Source organism: Myotis davidii, unplaced genomic scaffold (genome assembly GCF_000327345.1).
Source record: "Myotis davidii unplaced genomic scaffold, ASM32734v1 scaffold1016, whole genome shotgun sequence".
Classification (NCBI taxonomy): domain Eukaryota; kingdom Metazoa; phylum Chordata; class Mammalia; order Chiroptera; family Vespertilionidae; genus Myotis; species Myotis davidii.
In genome coordinates this window covers 1,145,568-1,154,371 of record NW_006287680.1, presented here as the reverse complement: position 1 = coordinate 1,154,371, position 8,804 = coordinate 1,145,568, and the positions used below count along the sequence as shown (strand labels likewise).

Here is an 8,804-nt window from a genome sequence, read left to right as displayed (position 1 = left end):
CCCCCCAGCTGTCCCGGCCTTAATCGGACCCCATCGGGGTGGGCCAGCTGGACCAAACCCATGCACGAATTCATGCACTGGGACTCTAGTGTTGTATAAGTTACTAATTTTTATAATCACAACACAAAGAGGGAGGAATGGAGCTGCAATGGGGCAGGGCTTTATATGTATTTAAATGTAAGTTGGTACTAATTCTAATTTCATTTTTGTAAATTAAGGATGGTCATTGTAATTCCCTGACTAACTACTAAGAACAAAGTTAAAATACAGAAAAAATAACTAGTGAATTCAATGGTCCACCAGGAAAAAAATTAATCAGAAAAGGCAGTAAGGGAGGAATTAAGGGACAAAACAGATGTGACATATAGAAAACAAGTAGCAAAATAGCAATGGATTAAAATATCCAATTAAAAGGCACAGAGATTAGCAGAATAAATAAAAGAATACATGATCCAACTATATATATACTGTCTATGAAAGATTCACTTTAGATCCAAAGACACAAGTTGGTTGAAAGTGAAAGCATAAAAATAATATTTCATGCTAGTATTATCCAAACGAGAGTTGGGGTGGCTGTGCGAATATAAGACAAAATATTCTAAGCCATAAATTGTTACCAGAGACAAATAATGGCATGATATATTGATAAAAGATTTCATTCATTAAGAAGATACCATTATAAACATCAACACACCAAACAGCAGGGCCCCAAAATACATGAAGTAAAAACTGATAGAATCAAAGGGAGAATAGATACTTGTACAATAATATTTGGCAATTGAAATCCCTGACATTATATAATTGATAAAATAATTAGACAGGCTATCAATAAGGCAAAAGAGGTCATGAACAGCACTATAAATAAAATAGTCCGTACATATATAGAACACTCCACCAAAAAACGCAGAATGAACATTTTTTTCTCCGGTGGACAGGAAACATTCTCCAAAGTAGACCATATGTGGGTCTACTAAATAAGTCTCAATAAATATAAAAATATTAAAATTATACAAAGTGTATTCCTTAACCGCAATGGAATGAAACTAAAAATTAGACCTGGTGGACATTGTGCTAAGTTGAGCCAGGCACAAAAGGATAAACACTGTGTGATTTCACTTGTATGAGTGCACTGCAAATTTTTAAAAAATTCTGATTTTCCTGATACCTCAACATATCCACAGTCTGTGAACACCTCATGTAGGTGAATAGGTGCACCAGTGTGATAAGGCTGGTCCTTGACTTATGTTCCCTTTGTTCCTCTTCCCTGACTGTGACTACATTAAAATGTACAAATAAAATCCCCTTATCAAGATTTTTAGAGTGGCTTATATGTCTAAGTAGCTAAAGTTTTTTCCTTTCTTTGTATGTTTACCTAACACACTCCTGGCGGTTCTGAGCAGCCCCTATGGTTCACTCTGACCAATGACCCCTCTCTCTAGGGTGTTCCAGTCAACCTTAGAGAGTCTGGGGTCTATATACAGGACAGTAATAACGGCCTCAAATTGTCTAATATATTTTTTAAATTTTTGTTATCATTTAATTTTGTTATTTAATTTTAAGGAGGCAACTCTTATACATCAATAGGGAGAAACTAAAAAGTGCCTGAGCACATTGCAGAAGATTTGTAATCTTGCTTAAGAAAAGAAAGTGGGGAAGAGATTGATTATACTAGTACTTGGGACTGGGTCCATCTTAGGGCGAGGTTGCCTGGAGGCACTGGCCCCTTCTCCCTCCTTTTTCTTTCTCTAATAAATCAGAGACAGAAATGGAAGACCACAGCTTCAAGTAACTAAAAGCCTAAAAAAAGGGGAGGGGTGAAACTATAGCTTTAGGCAGCTATAAGCCCAAAGGTGGGAAGAAGAGGGATGTTGAAGCCTTATGTACTGAATATATTCTACATCTAGCAAACATCATGTAAGCCCTAGATTACTTATTGATTTAAAAATAATCCCCTTGCATCAGGGAGAAAAAAGTTAATAAATATATTATTTATACATGCATATTTTAATATACATGTATAATAAATGATATATGTATATCTAATATGTAAATAAATTATTAAAAGTTTCATAATTTGATCCGTTGGCAATCCAAAATTTATATAGAAAATTTATATGTAGAAAGGGCACACTGATTGGCTGTTGTGAATTCTACAATCTAGGTTCTAAATTAACTTTAACAATTGGTAAAAAGCAACAATTGACAAAATCTCATGGATTTAATACTAGAGCTCAAATTATACCTTTACCTGGGGAATTCCACTAAATTTACACATTGTTCTCCATATAAGCTTTAAAAGCAACAAAATAAATAGAGGAAAATGGCTACTTTAATTGTAGGCTTGCCTAAATTTCTTATAGTCATGGTGCCCATTGTCCTAAAGTCTTTCATATTGGGCATAGATGCTCAAACATAATAATAAAAATTAAAGTAAATCTTTAACACAAACTGGAATACTAAAATTATGTCCCTTGGACTTTTAGTTAAAATAGTTAATATGGTCCAATTCAAGTTAAAAATAGGGCCTTCTAGGATTAAAACTTATTATATAAAACCTAGTTAATAAAGGAGTTATTATTCTCACTGCTTCTCCATCTGACAGCCCAAATTTGCTTGTTCCTAAACCTGCAAAAAATAAAGGGTACCTCATGATTGATTACTACAAACCTAATGCTCGGCTTCCATCAAAGGTTTTCATATCTAATGTTAAATATTATTAAAATTACTAATTCTATTCAATCAACAACAGGTAAATATTTTACTTTTATCTTGCCTATTTCAACAGCCTTTCAGCTATAATTTGTTTCCACCTCCAAAGGGATAAAATCTACCCTTTTCAGGCTACCCATGGGGTACCCCAACGACTTGGCTATCACACAAAATCTTTGCAGACCCCTATCTTAAATACATACTTATTTCTATTTAAGTGCAAGAATGACATTGCATTGAAAATATCCTCCTCCAAAGAGATTTATTTGACTCACGTATTAATGACACATAAGTCCAACATTTTTTAGTTCTTTTGAAGGCGGGGGGAGGCGGGGTGGAGCGGGGACCAGCATGAAGAGTCAGGAGAACAGAAAAGCTCATTGAAATCTTCCATGGCCCAGAATATATTTTTGGAGATTTTAGCCCTGATGAATTCAATTAGTTCTTTGTGATTCCTCGTTCTTCAATTGAACTTCCTCCATACAATGTAACAGTTTTGTGCTACCTGATGAACAAGAATATCAGAAACAGAGTTTGGTGTTAATGAAGTAATTGAACTCAATGACACCTTGGAGAGAACTCTCAGCCTCAGTATTTCAAGCAAATTGAATCCTCAGGCCATGGAATTTATTCTTAGTTGCTCAACGTCCAAAAAGACCCCTGATGACGTAGCTAAAGAAGCAAACTACAGCTCCATTGATTGCCAGTACCCTGGGTCTGCCCTTGCTCTGGATCATAGGTTCAACGTGAAGGCTGAAGTTTTGGAAAATAATGGTTTCTCTGGCGATCTTGGAAGAAGAGAGCATAAAACGAAGAAAAAAAATGTCCACCTATATAACTATAAAACCATATTATAGTTCCTTGAAAGATGGCAGTGAGACTAGTATTTCCACGGAAGCTCTAGGGTCAATGGGTATACCAATCCAGTATGTAAAATTGATGGGTGATATGCCCTTACTGGGGACACCCAGGACTGTGGCATCCCTAAGTATTCCAAAGAGTTAGTCAGTAATGCTACGCCTGGTGGTTCTTTCCTCAGAGCCCTGGACAGCAATGCTTGGACTGTAGGATAGCCTGAGGGCTGTCAGGGGCTTGACTTTGGACAGTCCTGCCTCCCTGCAGAAGCTGACAGGGACACCCTGTTGTGGACATCTGTAGTCCACCCTTATGTTGGCAAGGATACTACTGAAAACCTTGGAGTTGCTAATGGACAAATACTTGAATCCTCAGGTGAGGGCTCAACTTCCAATGGAATGGAGTTGTACAATGTAGAAAGCACAACTCAGATCCAGCTGAAGCTGAGAGTGCTTCCCCTCCTGTTGATGCCCTGGCCTCTGTGGTGGATACCACTCTCATCAGTCAGTCTAAGTCATGGGCCAGTCTTTTCCATGATTCTCAACCCTCTTCCTTCTCGCCTGTGGCTTCTGTGTAAACTAAGTCCCCTGGACTCTGAAAAGCAGGCTGAAGTCATGAAAGGGCTTATTCCAGTTTCAGAGGCTCCTGTAGCCATAAAGGTTGCAGAGTGACTGGAGAATGTAACCCTAATACATAAGCCAGCATCATTGTAACCACAATAAAGGAAATAAAGGAAATAAAGTCAATAAAGGAAACTGCTGCTACATTAATGCTACACTACTGGCACTGATTGCTTGCCCTCTGATGAAGTTCATTCTTCTGCATTCAATAATGCAAAGGCTTTGTACGTCAACATCCATGATGCACGTTTGGCTAAGGAATGAGTTTATGAATATGCCAGTATTTCCATAACCCAGACAAGCTCTTGGGAATAAAATCATGAGGGATATCTGCCCTGGAGCTGCCTTTGAACCCACATATATGTATAGATTCTTTACAGTCAACAAATTGAGCCTGCCTGAAAAGGGTCGACAAGAAGATGAGAAATACTAGGCTTCATTCTAAATGAACTTCATGACGAAATGTTGAAACTAAAGAAACTTCTCTCACCAAATATTGAAAAACTCACAAAAGCCACTCAATGAATGAGAAAGAGCAGGAAGAACCAGGCGACAGAAGTGAGGATGAATGGGGGCAAGTGGGTCCCAGAAATAAGACTTCAGTCACTTGCCAGGTGGACTTTGTTCAGACCCCAGCATTTTTGGTGGGCATATCAGGTCTGTGATTTATCAGTAAAGTTCAAAAGGATCTGCCACTTTGCAGCCATTTTTCACCTTGCAGTTGGATAACCAGTCTGACAAGATATGTACAGTCCAGGATGCACTGGAAAACTTTGTGCAAAGAGAATATTTCCAAGGTTATACTGCAAAAAGAAAAAACAAACAACACACACACACACACACACACACAAGAGGTTGAGATCAGTTGAAGAGTGACTCTGGAAAAACTTCCTCCTGTCCCCCTGCTGCACCTGAAATGATTTGCTTACAAGAAGACTCTTGGATATCAGAAGCTTATAAAAAATATTGAATATCACCCTAGCCAGTTTGGCTCAGTGGATAGAGCATTGGCCTGCAGACCAAAGAGTCCAGGATTCGATTCCGGTCAAGGCCATGTACCTCAGTTGCAGGTTCCTCCCCAGTCTGGGCCCTGGTCAGGGCTCATGCAGGAGGCAACCAATTGATGTGTTTCTCTCTGTCTTTCCCTCTCTTTTGCTCTCCCTAAAAAATCAATGGAAAAATATCCTCGGGTGAGGATTAACAAAAACAAAACAAAACAAAGCAAAAATTGAATATCTTGTGGGCTTAGAACTGCTCTCTCCAGGAGTTAAAGATAAGAATTTAAATGCCACAGAACCTATAAAGTATTTGCAGTAGTCTACTACCATCATGACAGCAGTGTGAAGAGTGGTCATTGCACTGCAGATGTCTTCCAGGTTGGTCTGAACAGCTGGCTGTGCATTGATGACCAGACAAACACACAAAGTCATTAACCAGTACCAGGTAATGAAGCTCATTGCTGACTGCACAGCCTACCTCCTCCATTCCTACTGAGTGGATCTGCTGTAACAGCCTGTGTGCTGTGTGTGCCTGACACCTGCTTATAGAACACCAATTCTCACTGACTTCCTTCCTCTCTTTAGTGTCTCTTTAGAGAGAAACTCTCTCTTTTGCAAAAATGGAATAGAATGAAAAGGAGATGGCATGGGGTTTGTGCCTAACATAATTTGTGTTGTCTTACAACTTCCAAGTCAGAATCATTTGGTTGAAACAGACTGTCACTTGATTTAAGAAAATATACAAAAACTCATAATTCTGAAATAATACTTATTCCTGAGGAAGAAGGGAGGACTTGCATTTGATGCCTAGCCTTATTGCTTAGCAAAATAAATTCTGCACCAGCAACACCACTTTAAATTTGTGAAAATAAATTTCATCTTTCCTTAAAAAGTAAATTTTTAATCTGTCACAATTTCTTCCCCTCCCCTTTAGTTTTTGATAGATGATAAAATGAAGCTTATAAAAATATTGAATAAAAAGCTTTCCACCAGTTACCAGAAAAGAAATAGCCCTTAAAAAGAAAAATAAACACAAAAATAAGTTTCTGTTTGCAACAGGAAAAATACATTTTAATAATTGTGTGATGAGAAACTGCTTATGTACACATTGCAGATCCAATATTTTGAGTTAAGGAGTTAATCACATAGATGGGTGATTGTAACTTTATTGCCATTAAAAGGTTTTAAATTGCACTCATGCTTCTGTGTGCACATAATGAAATATGGGCAAAATAATGAAGATTGATCTTTCTTTAAGTCTGCTCTGTTTAATTCTGCTGCCTGCTCTTCTACAATGTTGTGTCTCTAATTGTACACAGTTTAGTGATACCTAGGAGTATATAAGTTGTTGCTCATCAATAAAAATCACTAAATTGGTTTTAAAAACGTGCTTACAAATGAAAATTAAGAGGTACTCTTTCTTGTGCCATTAGAAACTCCTTACTCAATATGCTTTAGCAACCTCTTCTCATGCCTCCTGGAGCCTCTGGACCACCAATGATGGCCATTAGCTGCCCCAATCTTCTGATGCAAAAATGTTGCCCCCTTTTCCTTGGCATCACACTATACAATATTAAAACAACAAACGAATGATCTGGGCTGTCTTGGAAATAGAGGCCTTCACAGACTCTGAACCTGTGACCCCCATACCCAGCTACCCATTATGCTTTGAGTCATGAAAACAGCAGGCCACAACCTCAGCACAGCTAAGAAGGCCTTCTTGAGACAGGTTGGAACCAAATCTGGGCCCTCTGGTATATTCCACCTTCAGGTGGAGGTAGCTTCCCTTGTCTTCAGTGTCTTGCCAGATGCCAAGGTAAGAAAGGAGGTCACTCCTCGACTTGACCTCTTGAGTATCTGGTATCCCCTCAGGATTAACTAAGTGAACAGCAATGGGAGTTCATAGCCTGTGCAAATGGTATTGCTATCATACATGATGGAGTTTAATGGAATGTTGCTGCTTTCCATCCCTTAGTTAGAAAGCCCAAATAAAGGACAGAACCCAATAAACAACACACAAGGCCAAACTCCAAGCAGTTTCCTTAAGCAGAATGCCCTGATCAACAAATGACACCATCTTCACAGGTATTATTAACTATTAGGGGCCTAGTGCATGGATTTATGCACCTTGAAAGGAACTGTGAGCCAAGAGGCTGTGGTGGGCACAGGGGCAGGTCCCAACCTATCCTCTGTGCCCCCGCCCTGAACCTCCCTCCGCACCCCTGGTACCCTGTCTGCTGCCGCTGCCACTTGCAGGTGCTGATGGCACCAGTTATGCTCACACCCACTGAAGGCGCAGAGCGACTGGGGCTGGTACCAGCAGTGGGTGGGAGCAGTGGCTGCTATCCCTGATGGCCACTCAGGAGCAGGGGGAGGTGGAGAAACACTAAAGGACGATTGGGTCTGGCAGCCGCTGCTCGCACCTGCCAATGGCGCTGAGTGATCAGGGCTGGCGCTGGGTGTCAGCAACAGGTGCGAGCAGTACCAGCGCCAGCAGCACGTGCAAGTGCAGGGTGGGACCAGGGCTCATGGGAGCAAAGAATTTTCAGTAACCATTAGAGGCTCACCCCGATGACAGCGACCAGTGCCCCACCTTGGTCTGGTGCTCCTGCTTACCTGCTCCACCATGATGCCCACCATGTTCTGTTCTCTGCCACCTGCTGCTGACACCTGCCATGTTCCGTGCTCATGTTCCGACTGCAATTTAAAATCTTTTAATGGAGCTCTGGTGGTCAGCGCATGTCATAGCGACCAATTGTCTATTTGCATATTAGCCTTTTATTATATGGGATTAGGCCATTACCTAAAAAGTGTCCCATTTAAGGTAAAGAGTGCTGAGGATCTCTTACCTCACAGATACCCCAAATGTAAATCAAAATCACACCTGTTTCTGTATACACTAGAAGACATAATGAGAAGCCTTGCAAGGACACTACTTACTCTCTTCAGAGCTACAGACATCACTGGTAGTACCCAAGACACACATTTCACTTGTTAAAATAAACAATGCTGAACTCTTGGAAAAGGCATTCAAAAGAACTTTCATATCCTTAATAGTCTCAAATAGCCAGTTTAACTGAGAGACATAATGGTGTCTTCAAACAACTCCTTTTTCTAATTCTAGTCCAATGAGTATACCTCTAAAGTTCTCTATCTTGCCCCAGGCTTTCACCTATTCTTATAAATTTTCAATCTTACCCCCACCCCATAAGGGCTGAAGGCCAGATGGAGGAAACATACTCTCTTGGGATTCATTAACCACAGATCGTCTCAAAGTTTAGAAAATCGCTTATCTGGTGCCGAACCCCTTTGAACCTAACTTTACACTGAAAACAAATAAACAAACACTGTCAAGTGCAGCTGCACACCATTCTGTTGACTGTTGGTTTTATTACTACTGATTTGTTTGCTTTCATTTGTTTATAATCTGGAGGCCCAAATCAGCTCAAGTGGCTACCCACTTGGAAAGTATACATGAGTCCCACATACCAGAGCTTCACCACTGGAGATGACATTGCCTCAGAAGACATGCCCTCAGGTCACAACAGTGCCATTATAGATGCCTTTGCTCCCTAGGCCAGAGACAACCTCACCTGGGATACTAAGATTTCTGCCCCAATAA

The 8,804-nt window shown here is 40.1% G+C and overlaps 1 pseudogene; it reads left to right on the top strand.

Annotated features, from left to right (window-relative positions):
• Positions 1-5,693, top strand: part of LOC102760227 — a 43,756-nt pseudogene extending 38,063 nt beyond the window's left edge.
• Positions 5,694-8,804: the final 3,111 nt, after the last annotated feature.